This window comes from Mus pahari, chromosome 2 (assembly GCF_900095145.1).
Source record: "Mus pahari chromosome 2, PAHARI_EIJ_v1.1, whole genome shotgun sequence".
Classification (NCBI taxonomy): domain Eukaryota; kingdom Metazoa; phylum Chordata; class Mammalia; order Rodentia; family Muridae; genus Mus; species Mus pahari.
The window spans coordinates 148,132,359-148,148,607 of NC_034591.1; positions in this window are offsets into that span (position 1 = coordinate 148,132,359).

Sequence of the window (16,249 nt, forward strand, 5' to 3'; positions counted from 1 at the left end):
ATATATATATATATATATATATATATATATATATATATATATATATACACATATACATATACATATATAGCAGTACCATATGGTAGATATTCAGGTAAGGATAGAGAGAGGGCTGAAGGAAGAATAGAGGAAGATGCCCTTGTCATTTATGGGAAATTACCACAGTCCATTGTCCCTTGGTTTACAAATATAGCATGTGTGTCTACAAAGTGTCACTCAGTTCAAGTCCTTTCCACTGTAAACAATGAGTGAAGAAATGTGTCATGAAATACAAATATGAGGAATTAACTCATTATAAATAATAAAAACAGGATCTAGAGAAAAGCTGACAGAGGAAACTGAGGTAGGAAGAATAGTGTTGAAATGGTGAGCACCATGGAGCTGACACATTACTACCTAGGGCTGTGGAGGTCCTTCCACTGTCATTTGTCTTCTAAATAAATTTCAAACACATTTGCTCAGATACAATTACTAATTTCCACACTTTACACTCAAATCCTTTTTTTGCTGTAGTTTACAGTGGATGTCAAAAAACCAAAACAAACAAAATGAAATAAAGAAAATCACAAAAACCCATAGACTAAGAGGAGACAGAGCAGAATTTACTTTTCACATAGTTGTAGGCTCCAGTGACTGATTACTCTGGAGTAAAGTTCTGCTGCCTCAGAGGCTTCTGTTCTTAGAGTCCAGGGTAGTGTTTCTTGCTGTTTTCCTCTGTGCATGTGCATCCCTATTCTGTGTTCAGATATCTACATCTACCAGACCATTCTGAACAGGTTACGGCTACCCTAAAACTCTTGAATTTTATCACATTTTCTCCAGCCCTGTTATCAACTACAGTGATGGTTTGGGAATAGTTTAGATCATATCATCTTTAAATCTTTTGTCAGTTGACCATAATTTTTTCAACCAGTTGTAAAATCAGTTTTAATTACTATTATCATAGGTATGGTCTTTTTGCAAATCCATTTTCATATTACCTTCAAAATATCTCCCAGGTATGTTCAATTTTACAATCTTTATTTAATCTCATTTTTCAGGAAGAAATGTCTTTACTCCAAGGAGGGTTGGTATCCTTTTTGCCTTTAGTTATATTTCTTTTATTTTAATTTTTAAATTTATTCTATTTTATTAGATATTTTCTTCATTTACATTTCAAATGCTATCCCGAAAGTCTCCTATACACTCCCCCCGCCCTGCTCCCCAATCCACCCACTCATGCTTCCTGGCCCTGGCATTCCCCTGTACTGGGGCACATAATCTTCGCAAGACCAAGGGCCTCTCCTTCCAATGATGGCCGACTAGGCCATCTTCTGCTACATATGCAGCTATAACTTTCCATAAAATATTTAAACAAGAGAGTAGTCTGTGTCTTCTTCTTTCTTAAAATCCTATTTTTCCCCAATTAAACCTAGATTAAGTTTTAAATTACAAACAACCTTACAAAGAATGATATGTACCTCTGTTTTAGAAGAGTAGCAACCTCTTCAGATGTACCAAAATGTTGAACATAGTTCACACTTCAAACAATAACTCCCCTGTGTGCTTGCTACTGAAGTTTACCACGGTGGACAGTGAGAGGCAGATCATCCTGTTCTGATGAGGAGTGAATTGCACCATGTCCTGCTGCTCCAGGAAGTGTTTTTGTGTAAATAAATTGAATAAAACTTTTGGAGATATAATAGCGCTAAGCAACATCTCTGAGAATTAACCTTCGCACATGGGATGCAGAGGAAAGAAGTAAATAGTCCAAGCTCCCCTTGGCTTCATAGAGGGGTTGAGGCAAGCCTAGGTTTTATAAGACTGTTTATAAGTAACCCCCCAAAAACCTAAACTAAAAACAAAACAAAACAAAAACAAAACATAAAAAAACAAACAAACAAAAACCAGCATGCCAAATACAACCACTAGAAAAAATAATCAAGGAGCAAGCAATAAGAAAATAACAAACAAAAACACATGGATTAATAAAGTTGAAAATCAAAGAGGGCATTACCACAGATTGTAATGAAATCCACAGGCTTTCTGAAGAATATTACTGAATGGAGGATGGAGTTGTGTATAAAATTCTATCCTTATCTGTAGAGACATGGGCAATTTTTAACTTCAGGAAAAGGAGGGTCAGTTTTTATTTCTAAGAGTGAAGCACCTGCTAAATTACTTTACTTTGTTGGAAGGCTACATATCTAAGAATATTCGGGCAGAACAAACTGGCCTTTCAAACACACACACACACACACACACACACACATAAACACACACACAGCACATACACACACACACACAGACACACACACATAAACACACACCACACACACACACACAGACACACACATAAACACACATACCACACACACACACCACACACACACATCACACACACATCACACCCACACAACACACACACACATCAAACATACACACACCACACACACACATAAACACACACACACACCACACACACATGCACACACCACACACAGACACACACTACACACACACCGCACACATACAGACACACGCCACACACATACACCACACACACACACACATCACACATAATTAAACACTCACACACATAAACACACACACAGCACACACACACACACACTACATGCACACCACACACAAACCACACCCACACACAGCACACACATGCACACACAGACACACACACACACACCGCACACAGACACACACTGACACACACACAGACACACACTGACACACACAGACACAGACACATAAACACACACACCACACACACACACAGGCACACACACCACATACACACACACCACACACACACACCACACACAGACACACACACACATAAACACACACATACACCACACACACACGCACACACCACACACATCACACACACACAGCACACACACACAGCACACACACACAGCACACACACGCACACACAGACACACACACACCACCACACAGACACACACTGACACACACACAGACACACTGACACACACACAGACACAGACACATAAACACACATACCACACACACACACACAGGCACACACACCACATACACACACACACCACACACACACCACACACAGACACACACACACACATAAACACACACATACACCACACACACACGCACACACCACACACACACACTACACACACACTGCACACATAGACACACACACACCACACGCCACACACATACACCACACACACATCACACACACATAAACACACACACACCACACACACACTACACGCACACCACACACAGCACACACACACAGCACACACACACACACACACACACACACTTACAAAGTCAAACAAGAGAGCAAGCTTATTTAGGGTAAGACCAGGGCTAGCAAGCATGAAGGAAAGAAATATTAGACATACATATGTGAAAATCAGTTATATCTATCTATCTATCTATCTATCTATCTATCTATCTATCTATCTATCTATCTATCTGTCTGTCTATATATCAAAAAGCTCTTTTTTTTCACAAAACATAGACATCAGGCATCATCATCATATTACATTAAGTAATATAGTCCTGAGATGCCAAAGCTTTTAAGTTCAGACTCCATTTTAGAGAACCTGACCTAAGTTTGAACTCAGGCAAGCTAACAGGCTCTGCCTAAAGATAGTTACTAAGTCGCCCCAACAAAACCTGAGCCTAACTCCAGTCTCTAGGCCAATCCCCAACAAGATCAGTGTTTCCAGATTATTCACACAACAAATCTGCACCCCAGGTTACAAGCCCATCCCCTGCCTAACAACCACCAATAGAAGGATGTTAAGTTTATGTTATGATTCCCAGCACCAGCCAATTATGTTAAAGGCTACAGCAGCTTTCCAATTAGATACTTACACATGTATTCTCTGCTTGCTGCTTACTATGAAGCCTTGGCCTGATGGACATTTGGAGCTCTCCCACCACCAAAACTGTCTTATGTGACAATGTGCATTGGGGGGGGGGGGCGCTAGCTCGAATAGAATAAAGACCCTACTGTGAGTTGCATCAGATTGGCTCCTGTGTGTGTTTTGGGGGATCACTGACATTTCCCTGGCACAACAGTCCTGCGGTGGTGCAATGCAGGTGGACTCAGGATGATATAAAAAAGAACACATGAAGGTCCTTAAAAACAAAACAAAACAAAACAAAACAAAACAAAACAAAACCCAATGGAGTGTATCTTATGTAAATTAGAGGATAGGGAAATAGGGTAGATTTGATGATCAAACCCAAAATATACATGTAGGTATGTTTCAAACAATGAAAAGTAATTATTACATAAATAAACTATTATGTTAATATTATAAAGGTAAAAGTAATGTGTGTGGTATGTAATGTCAAGCTGGCACCAGCCCATTTCTTTCTTGCCATGTTTCTCCCTGGTAGCTAACTCACATATTATATAATCTGATATCACTGTGTCCATTGAGTTCAGAGGTGTTATTTCTCTCTATCATGATACAGTACCCTTTTCACTTATTGCTTACACTGAAGAAGGTCAGGCAAAAGATCTAATCTTAGTGGCATTTGGCAGATTATACACCTTTGTTGCAGGAAACATCAAACCAAGATAAAAGGTAGCTTTCACTTGAATGTTTACTCCCAGCAGCAAATAGGGTGTGAAATTCAGCTTGGTTATTGTTATTACTGTTTCTCTCATCTTTTTCCACTTGAAAGCATTTTGAACCACTTTTTGAAGACCACTCAGGCCATTCTCACTCGCCATTTATTATATGGAGAAACCAGACAGTGCCCTGGCATCAAAGAGGGAGAGCAGCCATCACTAAGCACTCTCACTGTGTTGCTTAAAGCCCTCACATCTAGGGAGAACTGTAAACACTTTCAAAACTAGGGTAGATTTGCCAATTCGTAGCATCTGAACACTCACTCATTTTAGAATGGGGGAAATTATTTTATCATTGAATCTCTCCAATTGCTGCCTCAGCAGCAGCTACCAGAGTTGTTGGGACCAACTATGCGAAATCTCTGCACATTTCGACTTTCATAGACATGTAAAACTCTCAGTGATCTACAATAGTTAAGGGAAACTTCTTTGAGATTTCACCCAGAAGGTCCTACATATGTTAGCTCCATCATTCCTATTATCACCACCTTGCACTAAAGTAACACAATGCAGTCCTCCACAAAGTATGAGAGATAGATGATGTCATTACTAATTTGAATTATCCAAGAAAACTTGAACAGGAAACAGCTAGATATAACAAGTAAACAACATGAGAGAAAGGAGCCAGCAGACTGTGTACACTGAGAAGGACTCACTGGAAATGGGATATCTTGTATTCAAAATTAAGAAATAAAATAAAATAAAATAGGAACTGTTTTCATCACAAATTTAAATGCATGAATCATCCCTGAATTTATGGGATATATGTAGGGCTTATATTGTAGAATTATAAGCTACAGATGGGCAATCCATGGTCAGTTGTTCTTTTCTTTGACCAGTAAAACATTTCTGCATTCTCCATGTCTGCTGCAAAAAGGAGCACTTTTGATGAAGGTAGAGAGCTACACTATCTGCAGGTATAAAGTTTTTATATTTATTGTTTAATATTCTAGGTATATAGAATATACTCAAAAATTATACTGGTTTAGGTATTCGGTAGTAGTGGGTACTTTTCTAGGAAGACTGTTGACTGCTTATCTTCCTTAGCAATTTCTTTCTGTTGTTGTTTTTGAGGTACCACTACAAATTATTTATTTTTGAGTTTTCCATAGAATGTGCTTTGATCATTTTCTTTTCCTTTTTATTGGATATTATATTTATGTGCATTTCAAATGTTATCTGCTTTCCCAGCCCCCGCCACCACCCCCAAACCCCAATCCCATCCTCCTTACCCTGCTTCTGGGAAAGTGCTCCCCTACCAAACCACCCACTCCCACTTCACCATACCAGCATTACCCCACACTGGGGCATCAAACCTTTGTAGAACCAAGGGCTTCTCCTCCCATTGATGTCAGATAAGGCCATCCTCTGCTACATATGCACCTGGAACCATGGGCTCTCTTTGGTTTTTGGATTAGTCCCTGGGAGCTCTGGGGTTACAGTTGGATGATATCTTAGATTTTTCTACAGAATTTCAAACTCCTTACGCTCCTTCAGTACTTCCCCTAACTCCTTCATTGATGGTCTTATGCTCATTCCAATTGTTGACTGCGTGTATCCACATGTATATTGGTCAGGCTCTGTCAGAGCCTCTCAGGAGATAGCTATATCAGGCTCCTATCAGCATGTACTTCTTGGTATCAGCAATAGTGTCTGGGTTTGCTGGCTGCATATGGGATGGATCCCCAAATGGGGCAGTCTCTGAATGGCCTTCCCTTCAGACTCTGCTTCACTTTTCCCCCTGAATTTCCTTTAGACAGGAGCAATTCTGGGTTAAAATTTTGTAGATGTGTGAGTAGCCCCATACCTCAACTGAGGGCCATGCCTAATCTCTGAATATGGTCTCTAAAAGTTTTCTCTCCCTTTTGTTGAGTATTTCAGCTGTCATCCCCATTGTGTCCTGGGAGCCTCTTGCTTCCCTGGCTTCTGGGACTTTCTGGTGGCTACTCCCAGTTCCTCATCCTCCATTGCTACACACCTCTGTTCAATTTCCTGACCCTCTGTATATCTCCCCCATCTCCTCACATAGCTGACCCTGCTCCCTTTCCCACCATCCCCTCCTCTCTTTCTCTCAAGTCCCTCCCACCCTCTACCTCCCCTGATTATTTTGTTCTTCCTTCTAAGTGGGACTGAAGGATTCACACTTTGGTCCTCCTTCTTCTTGAGCTTCATATGGCGTGTTTATTGTAGTGTGGGTATTTGGAGCTTTTTGCCTAATATTCACTTATCGGTGAGTACATACCATGTGTGTTCCTTTGTGACTGAGTTACCTCACTCGGAATGATATTTTCTAGTTTCATCCATTTGCCTGTAAATTTCATAAAGTCATAATTTTAAATGACTGAATGGTACTACATTTTGTAAGTGTAACACATTTTCTGTATCCATTCTTCTGTTGAAGATCATCTGGGTTTGTTTCAGGTTCTGACTACCCTTTAATGGTATGAGAGTTTAACTCCAAGCTGGAGGTTTCCAGGGTGGTCCAAGCTTGATTCCTACAAGTTATATCTCCAAACTGTATAGTGGCATCTGTAATAGGGTCTTACCTTCATAATATTTAAGCTTTAGCTTAAATTGGATATTAATCTTCTAGTACCCCAAAGATACATAGACTAACAAATAACTTTGAGTCAGGTTTGGGAAACTTCCTTTAGCTTTCTAGGTTCAGGACACACCCAAAACAATATAAGCTATTGCCAATGTCTTTGGGTTTCTTCCAGGTTTTGAAGGTAAGATCCTAATATAGATGTCCATGCACCCTTTGGATCTAGGAGCCATCTGTAAACTCTGATAGACTGTGATATGATATTTCAGTTTATCCCATACTTTATTCCTAGTGGTCACCAAAGACAATGTTGCTGATGTCACTGCCCGTAAAGTCAAACCCATCATCCTTGCACGGTATTTAATTAACTGCATTTTGATGTGTCAATTAATCATTTTTTTGTCTTAAGAACAAGTGAATATACTTTCTCTAGTACATGAATAAATATCCCTCAATGTTGGTGCTGGAGACCACGACTGAATCAGCAAACTGAATGAAGGAGAGACCAAGCTTCCATAACAAGAGAAATAATTTTTTTGCCATCAACAAATGAACACTGTGATATAACACAGAAGCCAAAACTGCCTTAATTCTGACTCCTTTGGCAGTGGGGGGTTCTGTGGTCTCCTTCTTACTCATACTATGTAACTTTCTTATATTTAAACTGATATAAGAAACTTTCCTAAGAAATTTAGTAAATTTCATAGAGGCCATCTTTGTTATTTGTTATTCTCTTCTCTCCTGGTGTCAGTGTGGAGGTGTAAAGTGTTGAACAACTAAATAAAATTTCATCTTACGTCTCAGAAGCACTTTTGTTCAGAATCATGATTTATAAGTTGTCAAGAATCATGATTTATAAGTTGTCAAGTTTATTTGAAGAATTTTCTTTTGGGGAGATTGATTCTGTGTTCTTTGTTTAATGGATTCTTAAAAGTTGGAAAATAGGAAGGACAATTTCTGATTTCTTGAAAACAGCACTTTTGGAAAAGGTGGCTGTGCATTAACAATGTGCAGCTAAGAGGGGATGCCTTTACAAAGCAGTCAGAAAATTATGTCATGATGTGAAGTAATTTCAACACAAATTGAACAGTGTGTGTGTGCAATTAATTGGGGGTGGAGAATTTCACTCTGAAACTTCATTCTGGGTAGAGGAATAATAGCCACACAGCAGTGGTAATATAGGACTAGAGATCATTCATCATTGTTTTTGACTTTCTGAAGCTCTAATAACATGTCATGATGTGGAGTCATCAGAGCAAGAGGACATTTTATCCCAACTTTACAAATGAGCGTGAGGACTTAGAAATTCAGTCCCTCTAACAAATTTCAGACCTTTTCAGGAATAACGTGTCTGTCTCTCATTTTTCTGGGTTTTGTTTGTTTGCTGTGTCTCACTGAAAAATTCTAGTTTGCCATGGAACCCCCTACATATAGACCAAGCTGTGATCTTGCTGAGATTTGGGATGAAAGGCATAAACTATCAAACCTGTCATGTTCTAGTTCCTTCTCATTCTCTGCTATCCTCTCTCTTTCTTTCTCATTCTCTGTTATTCTTCCCCTCTCTCTTGTACTTTCCCTTGCTCCCCTGCCCTCCTCACCTCCATGTCTTTGAACATTCAGCTAAGAAAAGAAGCATTCTTCCAAACAGATCCATTTTCAGAACTAAATACCTCTCATTCTCCAAACCAATAACTTTGTTCCCAGCTGTGCAACAAAGCAGTGGGAGCAACAGGGAATAATGAATTATTCTGTGAACAGGGATCAAGAACTTCTCTTCACAGCAAGTAGAACAATGGCAGCAGAGACTAAACCTCACAGGACTTTTCTCACTTCATTCCACCTAGCACAGGTCTGAAGTGAGGCCTTTGGCACATGAACACCTGAGGGGGAAGTCCTAGATCATCATAGTGAAGAGGAACTGCTCATTGAGTTTTCACAATTGATCAGAGGTGAGAAAGAGGAAGAACGAAGAAAAGTTCATGAGTTTAGTGGAAGCCAGAGGAACAGACAGGATGTTTAGTGAAAATCTGGTTCCTAATTTTCAGGGACAGCCCAGGATAGCCATTATTTCGTGGTTTAATTTGATGACATTAGCATCCAAAATACACAAGACAGGAGATCAAGTGTCCTTTTCTTTTTGAGAAGTGATTATTATCACTACTGTAGCCTTTCAGTCATAATTAAGGTCTAATATTATGATCACTTGATAAGAAAATATCAGTTTAAAACAGAACACTATGCTTAGAGCTGTCTGCAATTATCATTGGCAGAAGGACTTCCTTCCTGTGTTTCTTGGCAGATGCCGTTCAGGAAGAGCTGCAGTGGAGAAGTCCTCCTCATCTGCTCACCCACAATTGGTACACTCTTGAGCTGCATTGCATCAGAGACTTCGTCCCAGAATTGCTTCTTGTTACCAGTGTGTTTTATCATGCTTATCATTGCCATATTCCTCCTTTCTTTGGCTTGGTGTGATTGCACCCTGGGAGACCCTCACTGCCTATAGTCTGGTGTGATTACTCCTCGAAGATTGCTTACCCTATTGGGCAAATTTCCTACAGATCAAGATGAAAGTGAACTTCCAGAAATTAATGCTGTTTAGATAAATTAATAACTTTGTAGAATTCCTGATTTTACTCAAATAATTTTAGGAAGAAATTTTAAGGAGATTTTAGTTGTTTGTCTCAATAGTTCTGAAGTTAGAATCAAGCATGAAATTTTGTTCCTTGCTTGAGAAGGCAAAAGAAAACTGTCTTTGTTTAGGAGTTAGTTTTATCAAAAAAAAAAAACAAGATTATAATGTAAGTCTTCATTCATGCTATCTGAAAGAAGATATGGTGAATTTTGAAGATACTGTAGTCAATAAGATTCATTGGCTATGTACAGCTGAAGTCTGACTAGAAACATATTTATGTTTCAGCCAGTATCAGAGCTGTTCCCATGTAAAAGGATCAGAAAATCATGTTAATTAACCTTTTTGGTTTTTTTTTATATTTTTTCTTCCTGTTTGTATCCAAAATCTTCAAGAGATCTTTATCAAATATGACCCTTATTACTTTAGAAGGAGTCCAAGGCCTGTTTTTCTTTTCTGTTAACACTAATACAGAACCTCTTTACCAAAATAGCATGTTCTTTTTCCAGCAACCTGAAGTCATCAAAAGTATAGATTGATTCAATTTATCAGTCACTTTTTATTTATGCTTGCTCTATTTTGACTCCTTTTATACATGATTTGTAATACCATTATAACCACCAAACTTATAACCACCTTTATTTTGATAATTAAAATAATTTAAATGAATTACTATTATTTATTGAGATAGAGTTTCTTATGTAGCCTGGGCTCACCTAACTTTGTTTGTAAATTAGGATGACCTCAGACATACAAGAAACGTAACTTTACTTGCTTTTGTGTCCTAAGTATTGATATCAAAGTCCTATATTTATTCATCCATGTATCCTTAAATGCAATTATATAAATACCTATTTTTTCTTGCTTTTTTTGAAAACTAGTATCTCTGTGGACAAATATATGCATATCCCTCTTCAATTAATATAAATTAAGCTAATACTATTTTCTGTATTCACCTTCATTCAAATTCCCTTCTATAAACTGTATAAGCATATTCCAAGTTACCATGTATTTGCTGAGTTTTATGGTTTGAGGCATATGCAATATGCCAAGTCAAGCACTCCCAGTTATCCAATAGACTTCCACATTTTGAGAGATTATAGAGAGTTAGTTGCTTATAAAAGGGTGACACCCATTTTAATATTAGCTTACTCAAGCTGCTATAGTTCTTTGGTAGAAACTCCATATTCCAAGGTGACAGGTTGGCTGCTCAGTAGCATTAAACTCTACCCCATGTTAGCTCTCATCAGCATAGCCTTTCTTTTTCAGCTGGATAAAATCAAAACAATTTGGCCCGAACCCCAACTCTGTGACCACACATTGGCTAGCAGAAATGGGTAAAATGGGTTTTGGCAACAGAAAAGCATTATCCTTCAATTTAAAATTATATCTCAGAAACTATAATCATTCCTTCTGTGTTACTCATATTCCTCTTTCTCTTTATATAAATTTAAGATTGATATGTATACATTGTTAAATTGCTAAGGACCCTTCTAATTATTATTAAGTAAAAACCTATATAGTACCTTAAAGGAGAAAAATGTGTCATTTTGAATCTCAGATTGCTATTTGTAAATAATTACATCCTTCAGTAGTATGTCCTGTCTTGACACTATTGTGTAGACCTGGGCTGGTCTAGAATTTAAAGAGATCTGCCTGTCTCTGTCTCCCTGGTGTTTGCTATTATGTAAATCAGACCCTGTGCTGTGATTGGCCAGGCTTCCTTCCCCTTGTTTACAGGGAGATATTTTGGCAGTCTACCATAGCAGCCATCTTAGGGCTGCATTTTTGCACACAATGAATGCAGAACATTATTTCACATAGAGCAGGATTGAGCCAACTTGAAGTGCCAAGCTTGAGAGACTCTCATAAGCCTATCCTTTAGCTGTGGTCTCTGGGACATGTCTAGAGGTTTTGCCATCCACTGCTGTATCAACTCCATGTAGTCCATGTGTAAACAGGAGCTGGTTCCTCCCCTTCAGGCTTTCTGCCTTTAGGAGAAGCTCTGATTTTTGTGTTTTGCTTTTAAATTTAGTAAGAGCTTCTTTAAAAAGCCATCATCTATACTATTTCTCTGTAGGTTCCTGTTTCTTAGCTAGGAATTTCCACTCCTGCCGCTTATCTTCTGCTGTCCCAGGAAGTCTTATTCTTTTTTTGTTATTTATTAATTTATCTAAAGAGATAACTCTTGCCCTGATAGCCTGACTTTCCCTTGATTTTAACACTGGACTTTTAGGTTGTAAGCATGGGTATTAACTGCAGTAATTTGAAGGCCAAATTATTGTAGAAAGTTTTAATTCCAAGTTGGGATTTCTACCCTCACCTTTGATCATTCAATTCCTGGATAAGACACACACACACACACACACACACACACACACACACACAAAACTGTTATATTTGCAATAAGCTTCAAACAGCACAAGTGCTGGGCAGATATTTATCCTTAATGCTATCATATCTATTTCCCAGTGAATAATTCCATTAATTAATTTGCCATGTTTTATCTGGGCTGTGCTTAAGTCCAAATAGCCAGTGTACCTGACCAATATGTCATGACTCACCTAACCTATGTTGGTTTCTTCCTCCTTTCTCCTCCTTGCCTCTTTCTACCCTCTCTGTCTTTTCCACTTCTCCAAGTAACTCAAAACCCACCTGTATACAATCCTTTCAGTAATTGGCTGTAGACAATCTTATTTAACCAATCATTTTAAATCAAAAAACAGGGTTTCAAAACAAAAGCATGTAACCATGAGAATTCATTCATTAGGCTTAGGCTGTCTGGTACAGATTTTAGCATTACAACATAGTGAAAACCCAAACTCCAACAGTTATAGATGTCTGTAAGTTATCACTTAGAGACAACAGATCAGAGCATGCTTGGTCAGAATTTGACAGAATATACACACTTGAGATGAGAAGTAAGTGAAGGTGAACACAGAAGATATGGGACCAAAGGGTGGGTGCTACTGTAATTCTGTAAAGCAAATCAATTCAAAGGCTAATAATTGATTTAAAAAAAAAAAAAACAGAATGGTGGAATGTGGAGTTATGTTCCTCAAAGGCACAAGTACCTTGGAGAACTTATTCAAGATTGTCTTATGCTATCAAAGGTATATCACCCTGTACTATCTGAATGCAAAGGTTTGAAATGGGGCCAGAAATAATGTCATGTCCTTGGGGCTAATGAGATGGCTCAGCGGGTAAAGAAAACTGACTGCTCTTCCAAAGGTGAAATCCCAACAACCACATGGTGGCTCATAACCATCCACTATGAGATCCGATGCCCTCTTCTGTTGTGTCTGAAGACAGCTACAATGTACTTACATATAAAAATAAATAAAATCTTTTTATTTTGCATTTTAAAAATTTCTCTTTATTACTTAGTTTTGGTATTGTTTTCAATTTTTTATTAGATATTTTCTTCATTTTCATTTCAAATGCTGTTCCAAAAGTCCCCTATATCCTCCCCGGGCCCTGCTCCCCTACCCACCAACTCCTACTTTTTGACCTTGGTGTTCCCCTATACTGGGCATATAAACTTTGCAAAACCAAGGGGTCTCTCTTTCCAATGATGGATGACTAGGCGATCTTATGCTACATGTGCAGCTAGAGACACAAGCTCTGGGGGTACTGGTTGGTTCATACTGTTCTTCCACCTATAGAGTACTTTCTCTAGCTCCTCCATTGGGGGCCCTGTGTTCCATGCAATAGATGACTGTGAGCATCCACTTCTGTATTTGCCAGGCACTGGCATAGCCTCACACGAGACAGCTTTGTCAAGGTCCTTTCAGCAAAATCTTGCTGTCATATGCAATAGTGTCTGCATTTGGTGGCTGATTATGAGATGGATCCCCAGGTGGGGTAGTCTCTGGATAGTCCATTCTTTTGTCTTAGCTCCAAACTTTGTCTCTGTAAACTCCTTCCATGGGTATTTTGTTCCGTATTCTAAAGAGGAAAGAAGTATCCACAAATTGATCTTCCTTCTTCTTGATTTTCTTGTGTTTTGCAAATTGTATTTTGGGTATTCTAAGTTTCTGGACTAATATCTACTGATGAGTGAGTGCATATCAAGGGACTTCTTTTGTGATTGGGTTACCGCACTCAGGCTGATATCCTCCAGATACATCCATTTGCCTAAGAATTTCATAAATTCATTGTTTGTAATAGCTGAGTAGTATTCCATTGTGTAAATGTACCACATATTCTGTATCCATTTCTCTGTTGAGGTACATNTGGGTTCTTTCCACCTTCTGGCTATTATAAATAAGCCTGCTATAAACATAGTGGAGCATGTGTCCTTATTACCACTTAGAAGATAATTCTGGATGTATGCCCAGGAGAGGTATTGCTGAATCTTCCAGTAGTACTGTCTAATTTTCTGAGGAACCACCAGACTGATTTCCAGACTGATTTCAAAGCTTGCAATTCCACCCGCAATGGAGGAGTGTTCCTCTTTCTCCACATCCTTGCCAGCATCTGCTGTCACCTGAATTTTTTATCTTAGCCATTCACACTGGTGTGAGGTGGAATGTCAAGGTTGCTTTGATTTGCATTTCCATGATGATTAAGGATGTTGAACATTTTTTCAAGTGCTTCTGAGCCCTTCGGTATTCCTCAGTTGAGAATTCTTTGTTTAGCTCTGTACCCTGTTTTTTAAAGGGATTATTTGAATTTCTGGAGTCCAGCTTCTTGAGCATTTTGTATATATTGGATATTAGTCCCCTATCAGATTTAGTATTGGTAAAAATCCTTTCCCAATCTGTTGGTAGCCTTTTTGTCTTACTGACAGTATCTTTTGCCTTACAGAAGCTTTGCAATTTTATGAGGTCCCATTTGTGGATTCTTCATCTTACAACACAAGCCATTGATGTTCTGTTCAGGAATTTTTCCCTTGTGCCCATATCTTTGAGGTGTTCCCCCACTTTCTCCTCTATCAATTTCAGTGTCTCTGGTTTTATGTGGAGGTCTTTGATCCACTTAGACTTGAGCTTTGTACAAGGAGGTAAGAATGGATCAATTTGCATTCCTCTACCTGATAACCTCTAGTTGTGCCACTACCATTTGTTGAAAATGCTGTCTTTTTTCCACTGGATGGTTTTAGCTCCTTTGTCAAAGATCAAGTGACCACAGGTGTGTGGGTTCATTTCTGTGTCTTCAATTCTATTCCATTGATCTACCTGTCTGTAGCTGTACCAGTACCATGCAGTTTTTATCATAATTGCTCTGTAGTACAGCTTGAGGTCAGGCATGGTGATTCTACCAGAGGTTCTTTAATTGTTGAGAATAGTTTTTTCTATCCTAGGTTTTTTGCTTTTCCATATGAATTTGCAAATTGCCCTTCCTGACTCAGTGAAGAATTGAGTTGGAATTTTGATGGGGATTGCATTGAATCTGTAGATTGCTTTCTGCAAGATAGTCATTTTTACTATATTAATCCTGCCAGTCCATGAGCCAGGGAGATCTTTCCATCTTCTGAGATTTTCTTCAATTTGTTTCTTTAGAGACTTGAAGTACTTGTCATACAGAACTTTCACTTCCTTAGTTAGAGTCACACCAAGGTATTTTATATTTTTTGTGACAATTGTAAAGGGTGTTGTTTCCCTAATTTCTTTCACACAGTTTATTTTTGTGTATAGAAAGGCCACTTATTTGTTTGAGTTAATTTTATATCCAGCTATTGCCCTGAAGCTGTTTATCAGGTTTAGGAGTTCTATGGTGGAATTTTTAGGGTCACTTATATATACTATCATAACATCTGGAAATAGTGATATTTTGACTTCTTCCTTTCCAATTTGTATCCCCTTGATCTCCTTTTGTTGTCAAATTGCTCTGGCTAGGACTTCAAGTACTATATTGAATAGGTAGGGAGAAAGTGAGCAGCCTTGTCTAGTCCCTGATTTTAGTGGGATTGCTTCAAGTTTCTCTCCTTTTCATTTGATATTGGCTACTGGTTTTCTGTATATTGCTTTTAGTATATTTAGGTATGGGTCTTAAATTCCTGATCTTTCCATGGCTTTTATCATGAAGGGGTGTTGGATTTTTTCAATTTCTTTCTCCGCATCTAATGAGATAATCATGTGATTTTTTTTCTTTGAGTTTATTTATGTAGTGGATTACGTTGAAGGATTTCTATAAATTAAACCATCCCTGCATCCCTTGGATGAAGCCTACTTGGTCATGATCGGATGATCCTTTTGATGTGTTCTTGGATTCAGTTTGCGAGGATTTTATTGAGTATTTTTGCATCGATATTCATAAGGGAAATTGCTCTGAAGTTCTCTTTCTTTGTTGGATCTTTGTGTGGTTCAGGTATCAGAGTCATTGTGGCTTCAGAGAATGAACTGGGTAGAGTGCCTTCTGTTTCTATTTTGTGGAAAAGTTTGAGGCGAATTGGGATTAGGTCTTCTTTAAAGGTCTGATAGAACTCTGC